Genomic DNA, 18,743 nt, shown 5'->3' on the forward strand with positions numbered 1-18,743 from the left:
TCATGCCCGAGGCAGGATTCGAACCTGCAACCGTTGCGGTCGTATGGTTCCAGACTGAAGTGCCTAGAACCGCTCGGCCTTCAGCTGAAGCAATTAACATCATAGCGCATGACCAACGAGTTGTGAAAATTTCAGATGAAATTGTACTGCTGTAAATGCCGAACACTGCATCACAAGAGAACAGTTTATTACGTAGCGTTATCAAGTGCTGCTTTCATAGTCAGTGGCAGCTCTACGTTACACAGTACTCCTGTGGCAAAGAATTGTGGCAAAGTTAAGTAAATACTCCATTCATTTATGTAGTAAAGTGAACTGATACCTCACGTGTTCTAGTTTGGTGAGCCTTCTCGCGGAGGATTAAAAAATAACCACAGTTATGACCGAGCGAAAGTACACTACTGGCCATTAAAATTGCTACAACACGAAGATGACGTGCTACAGACGCGAAATTTAACCGACAGGAAGAAGATGCTGTGATATGCAAATGATTAGCTTTTCAGAGCATTCACACAAGGTTGGCGCCGATGGCGACAGCTACAACGTGCTGACATGAGGAAAGTTTCCAACCGATTTCTCATACACAAACAGCAGTTGACCGGCGTTGCCTAGTGAAACGTCGTTGTGATGTCTCGTGTAAGGAGGAGAAATGCGTACCATCACGTTTCTGGCTTTGATAAAGGTCGGATTGTAGCCTGTCACGATTGCGGTTTATCGTATCGCGACACTGCTGCTCGCGTTGGTCGAGATCCAATGACCGTTAGCAGAATATGGAATCGGTGGGTTGAAGAGGTAATACGGAACGCCGTGCTGGATCCCAACGGCATCGTATCACTAGCAGTCGAGATGACAGGCATCTTATCCGCATGGCTGTAACGGATCGTGCAGCCACGTCTCGATTGATGAGTCAACAGTTGGAGACGTTTGCAAGACAACAACCATCTGCACGAACAGTTCGACGTCGTTTGCAGTACCATGGACTATCAGCTCGGAGACCATGGCTGCGGTTACTCTCGACGCTGCATGACAGACAGGAGCGCCTGCGATGGTGTATTCAACGACGAACCTGGGTGCACGAATGGCAAAACGTCATTTTTTCGGATGAATACAGGTTCTGTTTTAGGAACCGGATGGTTGCATCCGTGTTTGGCGACATCGCGGTGAACGCACATTGGAAGCGTGTATTCGTCATCGCCATACTCGCATATCACCCGGCGTGATGGTATGGGTTGCCATTGGTTACACTTCTCGGTCACCTCTTGTTCGCATTGACGGCACTTTGAACAGTGGACGTTAAATTTGACATGTGTTACGACCCGTGGCTCTACCCTTCATTTGATCCCTGCGAAACCCTACATTTCAGCAGGATAATGCACGACCACATGTTGCAGGTCCTGTACGGGCCTTTCTGGATACAGAAAATGTTCGACTGCTGCCCTGGCCGGCACATTCTCCAGATCTCTCACCAATTGAAAACGTCTGGTCAATGGTGGCCGAGCAACTGGCTCGTCACAATACGCCAGTCACTACTCTCGATGAACTGTGGTATCGTGTTGAAGCTGCATGGGCAGCTGTACCTGTACACGCCATACTAACTCCATTTGACTCAATGCCCAGGCGTATCAAGGCCGTTATTACGGCCAGAGGTGGTTGTTCGGGGTACTGATTTCTCAGGATCTATGCACCCAAATTGCGTGAAAATGTAATCACATGTCGGTTCTATTATATTTGTCCAATGAATACCCGTTTATCATCTGCATTTCGTCTTGGTGTAGCAATTTTAATGTCCAGTAGTGTAGTTTCGTCTGGTCACAACATACAGGTACTGTATGTGTGGAACCCTGTTCAGATGTAAGATAGGGCCTGATGGTCCCAATCATATCAGACTAAATAAATAGAATAAATATTAAAAACCGTGTCCCACTGTTCGTAATGTATCGCGACTATTATTTCTGTGTAGTTATTTTCTTCGAATAAAAGTCTGTCGTTTCTGTTCGTCTTATAGCGCACTGTAGCAATTCCTTCTACGCACGGAGTTTCATCGAGCAATGTTACTTCGTACCAAAACTACCATCGTCTTTAAGTTTTGCACAGTAGTGTATTTTGTCCGGTGAACTTATAACGGACGCAATGTGAGAGCTGGGCCAGGACGACCGTGCGTGTTCCGGTAGAGCACGCCAGCCCGTGTAGCCACGAGCGTGCGCCCTGCGGCCCGGCGAGTCCCATTGACTTTCTTTTGGAGGCTGCTGCCTGCTGCCTGCGGCTGCGCGGCACTGCTGTCGGACGGAGCACGAGACGAAAACGACCTGAAAGAAAAGTCGCCCGGCCAGTGCGGGGCCCGTCCATTTCTTGCTGCGCCAATTGTGTTCGCTTGTCATGTGTCACACAGATAGGCTGTCAGCCGGACGTCGACCACATGCCCTCCGCAGACGAAGATGGCAGCTCCCCTCTCCCCTCCCCCACCTGCTTTCTCTCTCCTCTCCCCCCCCCCCCACCTGCTACGACTGCACTGAAAAGCGTCGATGCTTTCCCCCTGTCCCATCTGCGTGCACCGCACCTACCCTCGACCAAAGTAACAGATCTCCTTGCCTTCACGTAGTGAAAATAAAAATGTACTCGCTTCGAGACGACAGAATACGCGTGGGTAAAAAGGGAGAGGCAGCTAGCGAGCTGGAAGAGATGTGGCGTGTTGTAGAGTGGGAAGGGGAAGTGGAAGCATTAGGAGGGGGGGGGGCACGCAGAAGGAGGGAGAGGGGGCCCTTTTATTTTTAAAATAAATGATGGCGGAAACAGGTTACGGAGAGAAAAGAAGACAAATATGTTTCATTTGAAAAGGCTCGACGCGTAAAAAGCGGGTCGCGCAGGCAGCGCTAATGCGCTGGTTTTGGACTCGCGGCTGCGGCGTGGCGCGGCTGGTCGTGTAGTTCTGGGAAGCCTGCCCCAGCCAGCCCCGGGTCCTCTGCGCCCATCTCCAGGTGACGCATCCCTGCTTATCGCGATCGATGAACTAGGGGCCGCGTGGATTTCGTAAAGAAACACTGACGGCAGGCGCTATGTTGATGGGATGGCTAGGCTGGATCATTTGTCAACGTAGAGAGAGTAGTTGATACTTCTGCAGCCTTCTACAGTCCCTGCCTTCATTGTTTTCCCGTCTCCAAGAAATCTAATACTCATTGCAGTTATGGAGGACATCTGAAATGTAACGTCCACTGTTCAAAGTGCCGGGTGATACGCCAGTATGGCGATGACGAATACACGCTTCCAATGGGCGTTCACCGCGATGTCGCCAAACACGGCTGCGACCATCATGATGTTGTACACAGAACCTGGATTCATCCGAAATAATGACGTTTTGCCATTCGTGCACCCAGGTCCGTCGTTGAATACACCATCGCAGGCGCTCCTGTAATACAGCGTCAAGGGTAACCGCAGCTATGCTGCTGCAAACGTCGTCGAACTGTTCGTGCACATGGTTGCTGTCTTGCAAGCGCCCCATCTGTTGACACTATGAGTGTCTTTTGCGCACCAGTGTCGTTCTAATCCGTCAACACAGTAGTTGATAATTCTGGAGCCTTCTACAGTCCCTGCCTTCATTGTTTTCCCCTCTACAGCAAGTCTAATACTCACGGCAGTTATGGAGGACTATACATATACTATATATTTGCTAAAAAGGTACATTAGTACTCATGGCCCTGTAACTGCATCCATTTTGAGGTGCAAATAACCGTATAGGAAAAGCTTTCACGGCCACTTTTAACGTTTGTTAATAGTCGACAGGTTGTCAGTAATTGGGGGGGGGGGGGGAGGATACATTACAAAAGGTCCGATTTTCTGACCTCCTAATACCTCTGTTGTGTAGAATCCCAGTTTTCGACCTCGAGATACTTGTGCTAAACTGAGTGGGAGGGGGGAGGGACTGAAAAACATCGAAATTTTGGCACTTTCTCATTCTTTTGTCTATAGCTTTCTCCTTTACGTCCTACGTCAAGGCCGGCCGGCGTGGCCGAGCCGTTCTGGAACCGCGCGACCGCTACGGTAGCAGGTTCGAATCCTGCCTCGGACATGGATGTGTGTGACGTCCTTAGGTTAGTTAGGTTTAAGTAGTTCTAAGTTCTAAGGGACTGATGACCTCAGAAGTTAAGTCCCATAGTGTTCAGAGCTATTTGAACCAATTTGAACCTACGTCAAGAACCACTTGAACTTTCCTTGTGCGACACTAAATTTGCTGCGATTTGCGCTGATTAAACGTATTTCGCGCGATGTACTTACCAATATGAAGGGCTGCAGAGGAAAGGCAGATTTCTCAAATGATGACAAAAATCTGCAAAACGTGCAGGTTTTGACATGATAATTTTAATTTTACATTTCCAAAAGCTTGATTGTACATGCCTCTGATGGTCAACGTTCATCAACTCCAACAAGCTCTCTTCCCTATCAGTGTTCATTTCTTCTTGCTTTGGAGAGTTGGGTGCCCATGTCAGCCCGTGTCCTTGGGAGACCCGAAATGACTGGTCCCCTCCATCTTCCCCTGGTTACCCACCGTCGTTAACTGCGGTGTTGTTGAAAACTGAACTTCTTCACACTGTGGTATCGTTCTACTGTTATGCTGTAGATTCTGTACTTTCGCATACGTTGCATGGGGGCTTAATTAAATATGATTGAAATTATTTTTTATTTTTCGTAGCTGTATGTCCGATTACGCTATGTCTCGTAATCGGTTGGCCCTGACTAGTATTATTACGCTATCTGACTGCAAAGAACAACAACAAAGAATGAAATGAAAATTTTCGTTAACACAATTAATTAATTAAGTCCCCAGCAACTATAAAACCTACGAGACCAATAAGCACAAGAGTAACTGTTCTGTGTGTGGGAGTGTGACTCAACGTACACATCTGGCACGGTTCTTCTTCAACAAGACAATAAATTTTAAATACCATTTATACTGAAGTAACTAAAGGAAATAAAAATACCATAATTACTCAAGAAAACCAGAATTACACTCTAATACAAGAACACAAGCCAGATGCTTTGTTGACTGAACCTGTAATGACGCATTATTTAAAACATGGAAATAATGAAAAAACACGCAATATTTTACCTTCATATATATTGACGAAAAGCACTCTGATCGTTACAGTATTTCCATTCGAACCATCTGCTGTCTATCCCATCAAACAACTGCATAAAACATGGAACAAGCACTCCTTACTACAACATCTCGACAAGCCTTGCCCACCAGCACATCTCAACACGAACTGACTACTACGAGTCCTCGACAAGCACTGACTTCTACGAGTTCTTAACAGGCACTGACTTCCACGAGCTCTCGACAAGCACTGTGGAGGCGGCTTAATAATACTCTTTGGCGCAATCTCTGGCGCAGTGGCTCAGTGTAGCCACCTTTCATATGCCCCTCCTCCACAGGCCAGAATTGATGGTATTTTTGCCAGCATTGGTGGTGAAAATACCACCAAATTCGTCCAGAAAAATACAGACAAAAATAAAAGATAATGTTAATACATAAATATCACATAATTAGTTAAAATTTTGGCTTTGCACTGACCTTTCAATAACCTAATATATAAAATACAGTAGGCAATACAAATTCCTTTCATACATGTGACTTTACATAAGAGTTCACCCAATACACAAAAAATCAGTTTATAGAAATGTTCACATAAAATGCTTTCAATGATTAGTTTATACAAAAAAAAGACACCAACATGTGACATCTTTTCAGTAGAAGCAGTCCATCAGTGGCACCCAGTAAAGTTTAGCAGGTACACCCAGCAACAAGTCACATTAGTTCAGTAGAAGCAATCCATCAGAGGCACCCAGCAATGTTGAGTAGGTGCAGACAGCAACAAGTGACTTCATTTCAGTAGAAACAGTTCATCAGTTGCACCCAGCAATGTTGAGCAGGTGCAGACACCAACAAGTGACATCATTTCAGTAGAAGCAGTCCATCAGTTGCACCCAGCAATGTTGAGAGCAGGTGCAGACACCAACAAGTGACATCATTTCAGTAGAAGCAGTCCATCAGTTGCACCCAGCAATGTTGAGCAGGTGCAGACACCAACAAGTGACATCATTTCAGTAGAAGCAGTCCATCAGTTGCACCCAGCAATGTTGAGCAGGTGCAGACACCAACAAGTGACATCATTTCAGTAGAAGCAGTCCATCAGTTGCACCCAGCAATGTTGAGCAGGTGCAGACACCAACAAGTGACATCATTTCAGTAGAAGCAGTCCATCAGTTGCACCCAGCAATGTTGAGTAGGTGCAGACAGCAACAAGTGACTTCATTTCAGTAGAAACAGTTCATCAGTTGCACCCAGCAATGTTGAGCAGGTGCAGACACCAACAAGTGACATCATTTCAGTAGAAGCAGTCCATCAGTTGCACCCAGCAATGTTGAGAGCAGGTGCAGACACCAACAAGTGACATCATTTCAGTAGAAGCAGTCCATCAGTTGCACCCAGCAATGTTGAGCAGGTGCAGACAGCAACAAGTGACATCATTTCCATAGAAGTAGCTCCATCTGTGCACCCAGTAATGTTGAGCAGGTGCAGACACCAACAAGTGACTTCATTTCAGTAGAAGCAGTCCATCAGTTGCACCCAGCAATGTTGAGCAGGTGCAGACACCAACAAGTGACATCATTTCAGTAGATGCAGTTCCATCAGTTGCACCCAGCAATGTTGAGCAGGTGCAGACACCAACAAGTGACATCATTTCAGTAGAAGCAGTTCCATTAGTTGCACCCAGCAATGTTGAGCAGGTGCAGACACCAACAAGTGACATCATTTCCATAGAAGTAGCTCCATCTGTGCACCCCATAATGTTGAGCAGGTGCAGACACCAACAAGTGACATCATTTCAGTAGAAGCAGTCCATCAGTGGCACCCAGCAATGTTGAGTAGGTGCAGACAGCAACAAGTGACTTCATTTCCATACAAGTAGTCCATCAGTTGCACCTAGCAATGATGAGCAGGTCCAGAGAGCAGTCCATGATATTCACTATCACCGATCACACTGTTCATCAGAGTATATAAGCACAAATTAAACATGTCCTATTGGCACCAATCATGTAGAAAAAGTACAAGTAACAGTCCATAATATTCACTATCACTGATCATACTGTTCATCAGCAGAAATTAAAGTCCTAGTGGCACCAATCATGTAGAAAAAGTACAAGTAACAGTCCATAATATTCACTATCACTGATCACACAGTTCATCAGCAGAAATTAATCATTCCTAAGTGTCACACATTACGTTGAAAAAGTGCAGGTAACAGTTCATAATATTTACCATCACTAATCAGACAGTTCAGGCATGAACAATAGTTTGAATACACATACAAATGCTTTTACAATGCTCTTACACTAAACATACAAATTCTAATAAACACACAAATGATATCAGATAATTGTCGTAGTAACTATTACAAATACTCAAATATCAGTAAACCTATAATATTTATGGGTGTCAGTGCAAGCCACTACAAACAAATAAAATAATATTTACGAGATAGGTGGGTAGGATTAGGAAAGGAAAACACACAAAACACACTCACTCATCTTTCATCCACATTAAGTACTACTGTGTAACTGAATAGTGTTAACTGTGTAAATGCAATTCTGTCAAAATTTGATGTTCATCATGTGTATCAAGTAGTAGTGGCAGCAATGTATAACAGCCAATAATAGTTAAGTCAACGTCATAGTCATCATGTCAAGACCAATGTTTGCCAAGCCAGATCAAATGTACTGTTGTTGAACAACTGTCAGTGAGCCAAGATATGCAAATACTTCCTCTCTTCAAAAAAAAGTATATACTGCTTAGTGATTTAACAAAGTGTGTGTATAGACTATCTTCCTTCTACTTTAGTGTTCTAGTCTGCTATCTTCATCCTCCTTGTTCCATAAGACCAACAAAAAAAATATGCATCTCACTTACTTTACCTCTTATCCACCAAAACTCCAATAATCATCAACTTCACACAATCTCAATAATACCTCAATAATACCTCTTCAATACGTCGATACATATAAACCTTATTGCCAATATATGCTCCTCACTTACTTTACCTCTTATCCACCAAAACTCCAATAATCATCAACTTCACACAATCTCAATAATACCTCAATAATACCTCTTCAATGCGTCGATACATATAAACCTTATTACCAATATCATTTCACTTCCATAACAACTCTTTCCTCTAGTCAGTCTCCTCGAACAAGTACAGATAAAATCCTAATGCAAACTTCAGTTCATCATCCCATACAATCCGAAGACACATTGTCAACACACAAGCTCTGTGTAATCCATCTGAGCCAAATCTTCTACTCATTATGAATTATAAACAAAGAAATGCATATATGACCTCTAACAGACTTAGTTCGAATAATTCTCAGTAATTAAGTACGATTACGGAGTGTGAATGATCATAATATTTCACAGTGTGTACATCACTTCAAGAATTATGGCAGAAGCAAACATGTGGAGTATTTTTTGTGTCAAGTGTCACTTACTATTTCAATTGCTCACGAAAAATGCAGTGTAATAACTGTCAATGGTCTAAACCTAGTTTTGGTATGTCATGTCGTTAGCTTCCTTCCTATTAGCATAAATTTATACAGCTTCCATAAAACCTCCAGCTCATGTGACTTCTATGAAGTTTCTTGTACTAATGTTGTTCGTCGAATTATAGCAGTTCATTTTCTTATCTTAAAATATAAGGCACTGAGCGTAAGCAAAACATGCAGTAGCGAGTAAATGTACCAGTAGAGAACAGAATGTCAACAAGTGGATGCAGCACAATTCTTACAATGAGGCTCTGCCAAGCGAACAATCTACAATTAATACCACAGTGTGACCTAAACTCTATGTTTGTACACAGTATATCAGCATTTCTATATACCAAATTAAAGAGTAATTATGACAACAAACAGAAATGTATAAATATGCAATCCATACGCATAGCAGCAAACAGGTCATTAGCATCATATCAGCATAAGCAAATAAATGTTCATATGTAATCTTAATAAGTAAACATGAAGGCGCAAGCAGATAAATCACAAAATATAACTTACATACCTAAACACATCAGCACAATAAATCAGGTTACAATTATAATTTAAATAAATAAGCACAGCAGGCACATAATTAAAAAATATGGCATCAGTGAAAAAGCAGTGCAACTAAGCGATGCATAATATATACAAATAACAATCCTGTTCATTAATAAAACATTGACAAAAATCAGCAAATGTACGCAAGCACGTCGCTTCACACGTAAATTCATAGAACATGAAATTAGCACAAAGTATGAATCACGTAATCGCGAGCAGCAAATTACGTCTAAAGTACGTACCTAAGTGGAAATATGTTACCTGAAAAATGAACTCAATTAATAGTTACCCTTTTTAGTTTATTAGTTTCTTCTTCGAAATTACATTCTTCCTGAAAATTTCTCGATAGTAAGTCGTCTTAACGTCGGACACGCACAGAATTTACCTGAAGTTCTTAAATATTTTATAGAACCGTATCCTGAAAAATACTGAATGTTAATAAAATAATTCATCAAGTCACTATAGCTTTATACTGAATTTAACCGGAGAAATTAAACTGTGTATTTGTTTACGGCTGTCAGTGCATTCGCACTGAGCGCTCGATCAGCTGTAGGCGCGTGACGTAGGAAGCAATTGTTCGCGGTCAACGACTGCCTTGTGCGGCGCGCAGACTTGACTGTTGCTTTGAGTATGTGCCGCCGCCAAAACACAGCGCGGTATCCTTGTACTCTCCGCATGTTTACATCTAGCTGTTGGTTTCTCACAAGTATGTCATTCTACAAAAATTTTTCAAAAGTATATCGCTCCACAAAAATTTTGGAAACTACGAACCTCACGTTTTGTGGTAGGAACAGCATAATTACGAACAGCGTTTAATTTTTCTGGATCAGGAAGAATACCTTCTGTAGAAATAATGTGACCGAGAAATTTCACCTGAGAACGACCAAATTCAGATTTTTCCAAGTTCACAGTAATGCCAACCGTTGCAAAAATACGTAATAATGAATCCAAAATTTTGTTATGCTCACTCCAAGAATGTTTAGCAATAAGAATATCGTCAACATATGAAGTAATATTGTCACGAAGATAAACTGGTAAAATTTCATTTAAACTACGAATGAATGCTGCAGAAGATACAGTAAGTCCAAACGGTAATTTCCGAAATCACTTTTAGGTAAATAGTCATATCAGGTTATTGTCTACTTACTCTCTAGATAGATTGATAGTCGTATAGCTCGTTTGACAGATGCAAAGAATAGCAAAAGAGTAGGCAGCGGTACAGAAAACTAAAAGAGAAATAGCACCACTACAGCTCGGGGCCCTATGCTCGCTACGGCACATATTCACTTAGAGTAGTGAATCCCCTGAGGACATTAATAGCCGCACATAATTTCCAGTTTGTGACTTTGTGGCACATCTGGCGGAAGTGCGTACGTAAATTGATCTAACCATGAACATGGATGTATGTCATTCTTAGAGTTGCGGAAGATCTTAAATTTCCGAACAGTCAAAAAGTGTTTATAGTCAAAGTTTTCGCCTCGTGGCGACAAAGACCTACCGCGTCTGTCCCAGTCCGAATGTCGATTATTGTTAAGTTCGCGCGCCTGGCGCTCTCTTGTCGCATCCCGTAAATGAAACAAATTATTTTCTTCAAACCCTTCTGCTAAACTAACACTTGTCAATTTATCTGAGATCTCCTCAACTCTTTCCGCTGAGTCACTTAACTGTTCTTTATGTTTATTTACGTCTTCTGTAAATGTCGAGACTCGGGTTTCGGTGTTGTCACATTTAGTAGTTAACTGTTCACACTGTTGCGTTAAGATATTTATTCTGTCATTTGGTACGGATTCCTCGATTCTTTCAATTATTTCTTCCTTATCTTTTGCACGTTGTAAATTTAACTCTGAAAATTTCTGTACTATCACGCGATCTCTTTCTTCCTGTTCCCTGCCCTGTTCCTCTTGTCTGATTTCTGTTGAAATTAAGCTATTATTGTGAGCATTCAAAATTGGTTGCACTTCTTCTCTAATTTCTTTGTTTGATTCATCTTTCATGTTGAAACATGTCCCTATTCGTGAACTTAACCGTGTTGCCATTGTTTCCATCTCTGTTTTTAATTCAGATCGTAAAGTTCCCATCCGTGTTTCCATTCGTGTTTCCATTGTTCATATGTCATTTTTTAATTCAGATCCCAAAGTTTCCATTCGTGTTTCCATTGTTCCTATTCGTGAGTCTAACCGTGTTTCCATACGTGCTCCCAAATTTAGTATAGCACCCATCAGCTGCTCCATTTCTTCTGTCGTTAACCACGCAATCTGAGAATTTTTCGATTGTGAAAAATTTTGAACTGTTTCCGGACTATTTTCCCTACTTATTAAATTATTTTCCACTACATTATTCATGACACTGTTTTCCTCTGTTGGCGAGTTCGCCATGTTAACAATTTCATTATTCTGACTATTCATCATTTTTGCCTTTTTCATTGATCGCGTAATCATTTACAAAACATAAAAAAAATTCGTCACTGTACGAAAATTACACACAATGACTCTTTATCTCCAACAATACCATTTACATAAAATGTTTCCCTCAAACACGATTAATCGAACAATTGAAATAATTGCACTAAATTGTCAAACGCGTATACAAGACAACAAATCAAATTCTGAGAAAAAAAATACCATTAGAAGAATGACAATTACCAAATCTACACATGCAAAATAGACTACAATTACTAACTACAAATTACTACAACAATACTACCGTCTACTATTTTTACAATCAGAAGAATCCAAGGGACGATCCGAAGTAGCGGTCGCCACGTGCATGGGGGCTTAGTTAAATATGATTGAAACTATTTTTTTTTTTTCGTAGCTGTATGTCCGATTACGCTATGTCTCGTAATCGGTTGGCCCTGACTAGTATTATTGCGCTATCTGACTGCAAAGAACAACAACAAAGAATGAAATGAAAATTTTCGTTAACACAATTAATTAATTAAGTCCCCAGCAACTATAAAACCTACGAAACCAATAAGCACAAGAGTAACTGTTCTGTGTGTGGGAGTGAGACTCAACGTACACATCTGGCACGGTTCTTCTTCAACAAGACAATAAATTTTAAATACCATTTATACTGAAGTAACTAAAGGAAATAAAAATACCATAATTACCCAAGAAAACCAGAATTACACTCTAATACAAGAACACAAGCCAGATGCTTTGTAGACTGAACCTGTAATGACGCATTATTTAAAACATGGAAATAATGAAAAAACACGCAATATTTTACCTTCATATATATTGACGAAAAGCACTCTGATCGTTACAGTATTTCCATTCGAACCATCTGCTGTCTATCCCATCAAACAACTGCATAAAACATGGAACAAGCACTCCTTACTACAACATCTCGACAAGCCTTGCCCACCAGCACATCTCAACACGAACTGACTACTACGAGTCCTCGACAAGCACTGACTTCTACGAGTTCTTAACAGGCACTGACTTCCACGAGCTCTCGACAAGCACTGTGGAGGCGGCTTAATAATACTCTTTGGCGCAATCTCTGGCGCAGTGGCTCAGTGTAGCCACCTTTCAACGTAACATAACGAAAAACTTATTAAAGCCGAATGGATGGGAGATTTGAACATGAACGTCATATGTCTCAAAGAGACAGTTCCATACTGCCAGGCAACAGATCATTTTAACTATGCTAGGAGTGCACATCTACACTACCAGAACATCATTAGCCTAGAGGGAACAAAATGGAACCTCGAGAATTTCGAAGATTCACGATAACAGAACTATTTCACTATTCCTCGTACTGAAAACGTCTGGTCAGGCATCTGATGAGATGTGAGCATGGAGCAGGTCTTCATGAAGGCAACGAAGAGTTTTCGAGGACTGTCGCTGCGTAACGGGTAGTGTACTGTCTAGCTGGACTTTGGGTATGTTATTCCTCCTACGCGTCTAATTAGAGATGTGCACTAGGGTACGTTCAGGAACATCTGAACAACATGTAGATGTGATGCCTTCTCGTCTAGCCAGAAACTGCCTTGATACTGAGAAACTAAAGTGAGTGCATGCTTCTCTGAAATCCGACGTTTTCACAGAGGAGATCGTATCACTCAGCAGAGGAAAAAAGAGTCACTTACGGATTGATTATTTAACTCGAGGAAATAGCAACAACTGCATGAAAAAATACTAGGAGAAAAAATGTTGATGAAATTGAGACAGAAGATAAATCTTGACATTGTAGCCTCATTTTTCATATCCCCTGAAAATTACAGATAAAATGCCACATTAAATCCTCTTACGCTGTTGCAAAAAGTTTGTATTGCGAAGCAATCTGATGATGACCTGAAGGAATTTGAGTTTCACCCTTTCCAATGGCCGGCCACGGTGGCCGAGCAGTTCTAGGCGCTTCAGTCCGGAATCGCGCGACTGCTACTGTCGCAGGTTCGAATCTTGCCTCAGGCATGGATGTGTGTGATGTCCTTACGTTAGTTAGGCATACGTAGTTCTAAGTTCTAGGCTACTGATGACCTCAGATGTTAAGTCCCATAGTGTTCAGAGCCATTTGAACATATGACGTCCATGTTCAAGTCCCCCAGAACCATTTGAACCATTTGAACCGTTCCAATGCGCGCTTATACCCTCGCCGTTGAGCACCCATAAGCTCCGCACACTCGCGCACACACGCACACACACAGGCACACACGCTCTCTCTCTCTCTCTCTCTCTCTCTCTTTCGCTTTCCAATGTCTCTCTTCACAAAAGCACAATGCGACGTTGTACGCAGCGTTCTCTTAGATGCAAGAAGAACTGTATCTTGGCGTGCGCAAAAGTGCAGTAATTGATTTCTATATAAACAGCTACGTTTGAGTCAGTGTGCAAGATTTACGTGGACTTTGTGCAAAAACACATAGGCTGTAATGCCATATTAGATTGTTATCGGCCTCCTAGTGACGTCCGTTACCAAAGCACTAAAGCAGCGGAACGATGTCACCGAGATTTGACTGCACTCTTCCCACGGAATTTGCATTCGTCGCAAAAGCAACCGGTACGGCGTTAGAAGAAAACGTTTTACCCGACGCCAACAAAAGCAACTTCATCGCAATGGACAGAAATAACAGTAAAGAGTATTGTAATATAGCAGGTACCGAGGATGCCGCTGTTATGCCAATAAACACCGCTATTTCGAAGGCTGCTGACGTCGATTGCGTTATCATCACAGGAGAAGGAATTGCTGACAGCAATTGCCTCTTCTCCAAATAACATCTGTATCCAGAAGAGTAGGTGGGGCACTTCCCCTGGCGTTCTGTACTCGTTAACATCAAAATATGCATTCGAATGTAGGAAACTGTGTAACTTACGTGCCTGCAGCTGCAAAAGAAATATGAATCCAGTCCACTGCCATTTTTAAACACTGTTGTGGCCATGCATGAGAGAATTCTACTACATAAGGATTATATTCAGGAGGATTTCGACGACGGAAAACCCCTAACTGAATACATCATCGTTCAAGAGGAGGAAGATGCTTCCCAGTTTCACGTGTCATCATGCTTTATTCTGCGTTCAGTTACATGTCTTTTTTCTTCATTAGCAGTAATTTTCATCTTATAAACACGTCTTTAGTCAGCAAGAATATGTTGTTGTGGTCTTCAGTCCTGAGACTGGTTTGATGCAGCTCTCCATGCTACCCTATCCTGTGCAAGCTTCTTCATCTCCCAGTACTTACTGCATCCTTCTGAATCTGCTTAGTGTATTCATCTCTTGGTCTACCTCTACAATTTTTACCCTCCACGCTGCCCTCCAATGCTAAATTTGTGATCCCTTGATGCCTCAGAACATGTCCTACCAACCAGTCCCTTGACCTTGTCAAGTTGTGCCACAAACTCCTCTTCTCCCCAATTATATTCAGTACCTCCTCATTAGTTATGTGATCTACCCATCTAATCTTCAGCATTCTTCTGTAGCACCACATTTCGAAAGCTTCTATTCTCTTCTTGTCTAAACTATTTATCGTCCATGTTTCACTTCCATACATGGCTACACTCCATACAAATACTTTCAGAAACGACTTCATGACACTTAAATCTATACTCGATGTTAACAAATTTCCCTTCTTCAGAAACGCTTTCGTTGCCATTGCGTCTACATTTTATATCCTCTATACTTCGACCATCATCAGTTATTTCGCTCCCCAAATAGCAAAACTCCTTTACCACTTTAAGTGTCTCATTTCCTAATCTAACTCCCTCAGCATCACCCGACTTAATTCGACTACATTCCATTATCCTCGTTTTGCTTTTGTTGACGTTCATCTTATATCCTCCTTTCAAGACACTGTCCATTCCGTTCAACTGCTCTTCCAAGTCCTTTGCTGTCTCTGACAGAATTACAATGTCATCGGCGAAACTCAAAGTTTTTATTTCTTCTCCATGGATTTTAAAACCTACTCCGAATTTTTCTTTTGTTTCCTTTACTGCTTGCTCGATATACAGATTGAATAACATCGGCGAGAGGCTACAACCCTGTCTCACTCCCTTCCCAACCACTGCTTCCCTTTCATGCCCCTCGACTCTTATAACTGCCGTCTGGTTTCTGTACAGATTGTAAATAGCCTTTCGCTCCCTGTATTTTACCCCTGCCACCTTCAGAATTTGAAAGAGAGTATTCCAATCAACATTGTCAAACTTCTCTAAATCTACAAATCTTAGAAACTTAGGTTTGCCTTTCCTTAATCTTTCTTGTAAGATAAGTCTTAAGGTCAGAGAGTGGTTATAAATAAAGTTCCAGTTTCAAAACGCCTTAAAAAAAGAACCCGTCCTCAGAATGAATTTAAACGTAATATTATCTAATAAGGCGGGAAACGTTAAGGAAACAAAAAAATTTAACGAAAGTTTTTCCACTAGATCCTAATGGTCAGCTGCAAATAACATGAATTGCAATACTACGTGTATGGTGTGTAAGTTGTACATTCACCCAACCGTACTGTGCAATGCGCATTATCACACGAGTTTGGCGTTCAACAGTTGTGCACTGTTAGTTAGGTAATTCCATCCACCAGGGCAACATAGTACCAAATCGGTTTTTAATTGTCTTGAGGCCAAAAAAAACCCTTAAAAGCGACAATGAAACCGGTTTTTAACCGTCGTGAGACTGGCGCAAGACATATTCAGTATGCTGTTCACCGTTTTCTGCCACCAGTTGAAATCGAGAACTAGTATGCTCCAAAACAGATCGGAGCGCCTCAGGGCTCACGTTCAGAATGCGTTGCACAATGCAAGCCTTCAGTTCAGCTACATTTGTAGTAGGAGTACTGAACTCAGCATCTTTCAGATAAAACCCCAGCCAGAAGTTGGTCGGATTAATATCAAGTGACCTGAATGTCCAGGCTGTAGGGAAATGATGGCTAATAATTCAAGCATTCCCAAAATGCCTCTGCAGTAGCTGCTTCGCTGGCTATGCAACGTGCGGAGGAGCTCCATCTTGCATAAAAGTGATCCTACCTACACATTACATTCTGTTGAAGGGTTGGAGTGACATTGCTACGATAAACGGTGCCATCAACCCGCGCCACACCGTTACCTTTCCAAAATGAAGCGGTATCAGCTGATGTGGGAGCGGATTTTCCGATCCCCGTAATCTGCAGTTCTGTGTATTGACATCTCCTTGGAAAAGGAAACTGGCTTCGTCTGTTGACAGAATATTTCATAATTATTCATTGTCCACTTCCATGCAAGCAAGAAATTCTAGGATGAACGTTTGTCTTACTGGCAGGTCAGCATGAAGCAATTTCTAAACATGGGTAATTTTGGATTCTCAGTGTTTCATGGGATTCTGTGCACGGTGCTCACAGGCAAGTCCAGAGTTCAGCCAATACCCGCTCACTGCATGTTTGCGCACCACCGCTATACCCCTCCAGCAATGTTGTGTCCATGTCTTCTACTAAAAAATGTCGTGCGACCAGGGCCTCCCATCGGGTAGACTGTTCGCCAGGTGCAAGTCCTTCTATTTGACGCCACTTCGGCGACTTGTGCGTCGATGGGGATAAGATGATGATGATTAGGACAACGCAACAGCCAGTCCCTGAGGGGAGAAAATCTCCGACCCAGCCAGGAATCGAACCCGGGACCTTAGGATTGACATTCTGTCACGCTGACCAATCGGCTACCGGGGGCGTACTATGACTTCTACTGACGTCGGATCAATTTGTTTCGTTCCTCTGCCACAATGAACTCCAAAAGAATCTGTCTTTTCGAATTTTGTAATCATTTTCTCCAAATCCTTGGCGGCTTTTTTTTCCATTTCCTTCAGAGTTCGGACTCTCTGCAAAGCTACTGGCGCTGTTCTTGTAAAAGAGCTTTACCAGCAGCGCGCGATCCTGCATTGATACAATCATGCCGAACGTCTCAGACGCAAACTCATGAACAGTCATGTACCCCGCGACTTTTATTTTGACTATTCTGCCGCTTACAGAGCTATCTAGTGGAGAACTTTCCATATTGTTTCCCCTTTCTTCGATAGTATTCCGTTCAAATTCGACAACATTCTGAGCTGTGGTTCGACTTTCCCGGCGGTTTGAAACTGTAATTTTAGTTATAATCACCCTGCATAGAGCACTGATCACAAATTGCTTATCTCCGTAGTTAGACTGTATACCTATCCTAAACGAAGATCGCAGTGAACCCACGAAGGGGGGGGGGGGGGGGGGGGGGGGGAAGAACGTAATCGTAAGAGCGATAAACTCTGATAACTGAAGAACCTACCGTGAAAAATCGTTGTTTTTTCGACATTTTTAAGCAACATCAGCAGAAATTAGTTTCCTACGGAGCGGGGAGGGGGCACGGATTATTGATTTTGTTAAACGTTGACCGTTGGAGGCATCTGCCATTATCATTTACATAGATTTTAATGCTACGTTCTCGCCTCTCCGCAATTTGTTTTATAATGTGAGAATTCTGCCGTTTTCAGTGTATCTTTGTGTCTGATGTAAAAAAAAAAAAAAAAAAAAAAGGCTTAAGCAGTGAAAACGATAGACACTCCACAACAAAAAACACTCTAACTTTCTTTGCAAAGTGCAATGGGAAAAAATTATGGAAAAATTGAGAATGTGATAAAATTTTGAGGTATTTCGGCTCTCCCGAGCTATCACATGGTCCTCGAGATCGAAAACTTTGATTCTACATTACACACCGTCTATGTACAACACACTTTCCCTTTATAGAACCTTAGTAAAGTGTAGTATGGGGTTTACTGTACTCAAGGATTTGGCAAATTTACTTTTATTGAACTTCGTGACCGGATGCCCTTCAGGTCGCTCCAGACATCCGTTACGTAATGAAGGGAAGCCGGTGTTGCCACCTGTCTGTGATTTGTGTAAGCTTCGCTCTTCGTGTCATCGTATATTAACTGTTTCTCTATCGTATTTACTGTAATGAAAAGTTGGGACCAGCGCAGTGTTTGCCTAAACGAGTTGGGAAAGGGCCTAAAAAGTCACACACGGTCTGCCCCGTGAACAAGCCGCGGTCGTTAATCTGCACGGGCATCTGGTGCTGATTCGATCCCAGTTGGGCTCGTCTTCATTTTATTTATTTATTTATTTTTGACTTTCATCAGCAAAGACCACACAGATAACAGTCGTTACAAAAGTGCCAT

At 42.2% G+C, this 18,743-nt stretch overlaps 1 protein-coding gene across 1 annotated transcript in view; it reads left to right on the forward strand.

Annotated features, from left to right (window-relative positions):
- Positions 1-18,743, forward strand: part of LOC124712348 (translation initiation factor IF-2-like) — a 118,352-nt gene that overhangs the window by 70,065 nt on the left and 29,544 nt on the right. The window lies entirely within an intron of this gene.

The sequence above is a fragment of the Schistocerca piceifrons genome, chromosome 8 (genome assembly GCF_021461385.2).
Source record: "Schistocerca piceifrons isolate TAMUIC-IGC-003096 chromosome 8, iqSchPice1.1, whole genome shotgun sequence".
NCBI lineage: Eukaryota > Metazoa > Arthropoda > Insecta > Orthoptera > Acrididae > Schistocerca > Schistocerca piceifrons.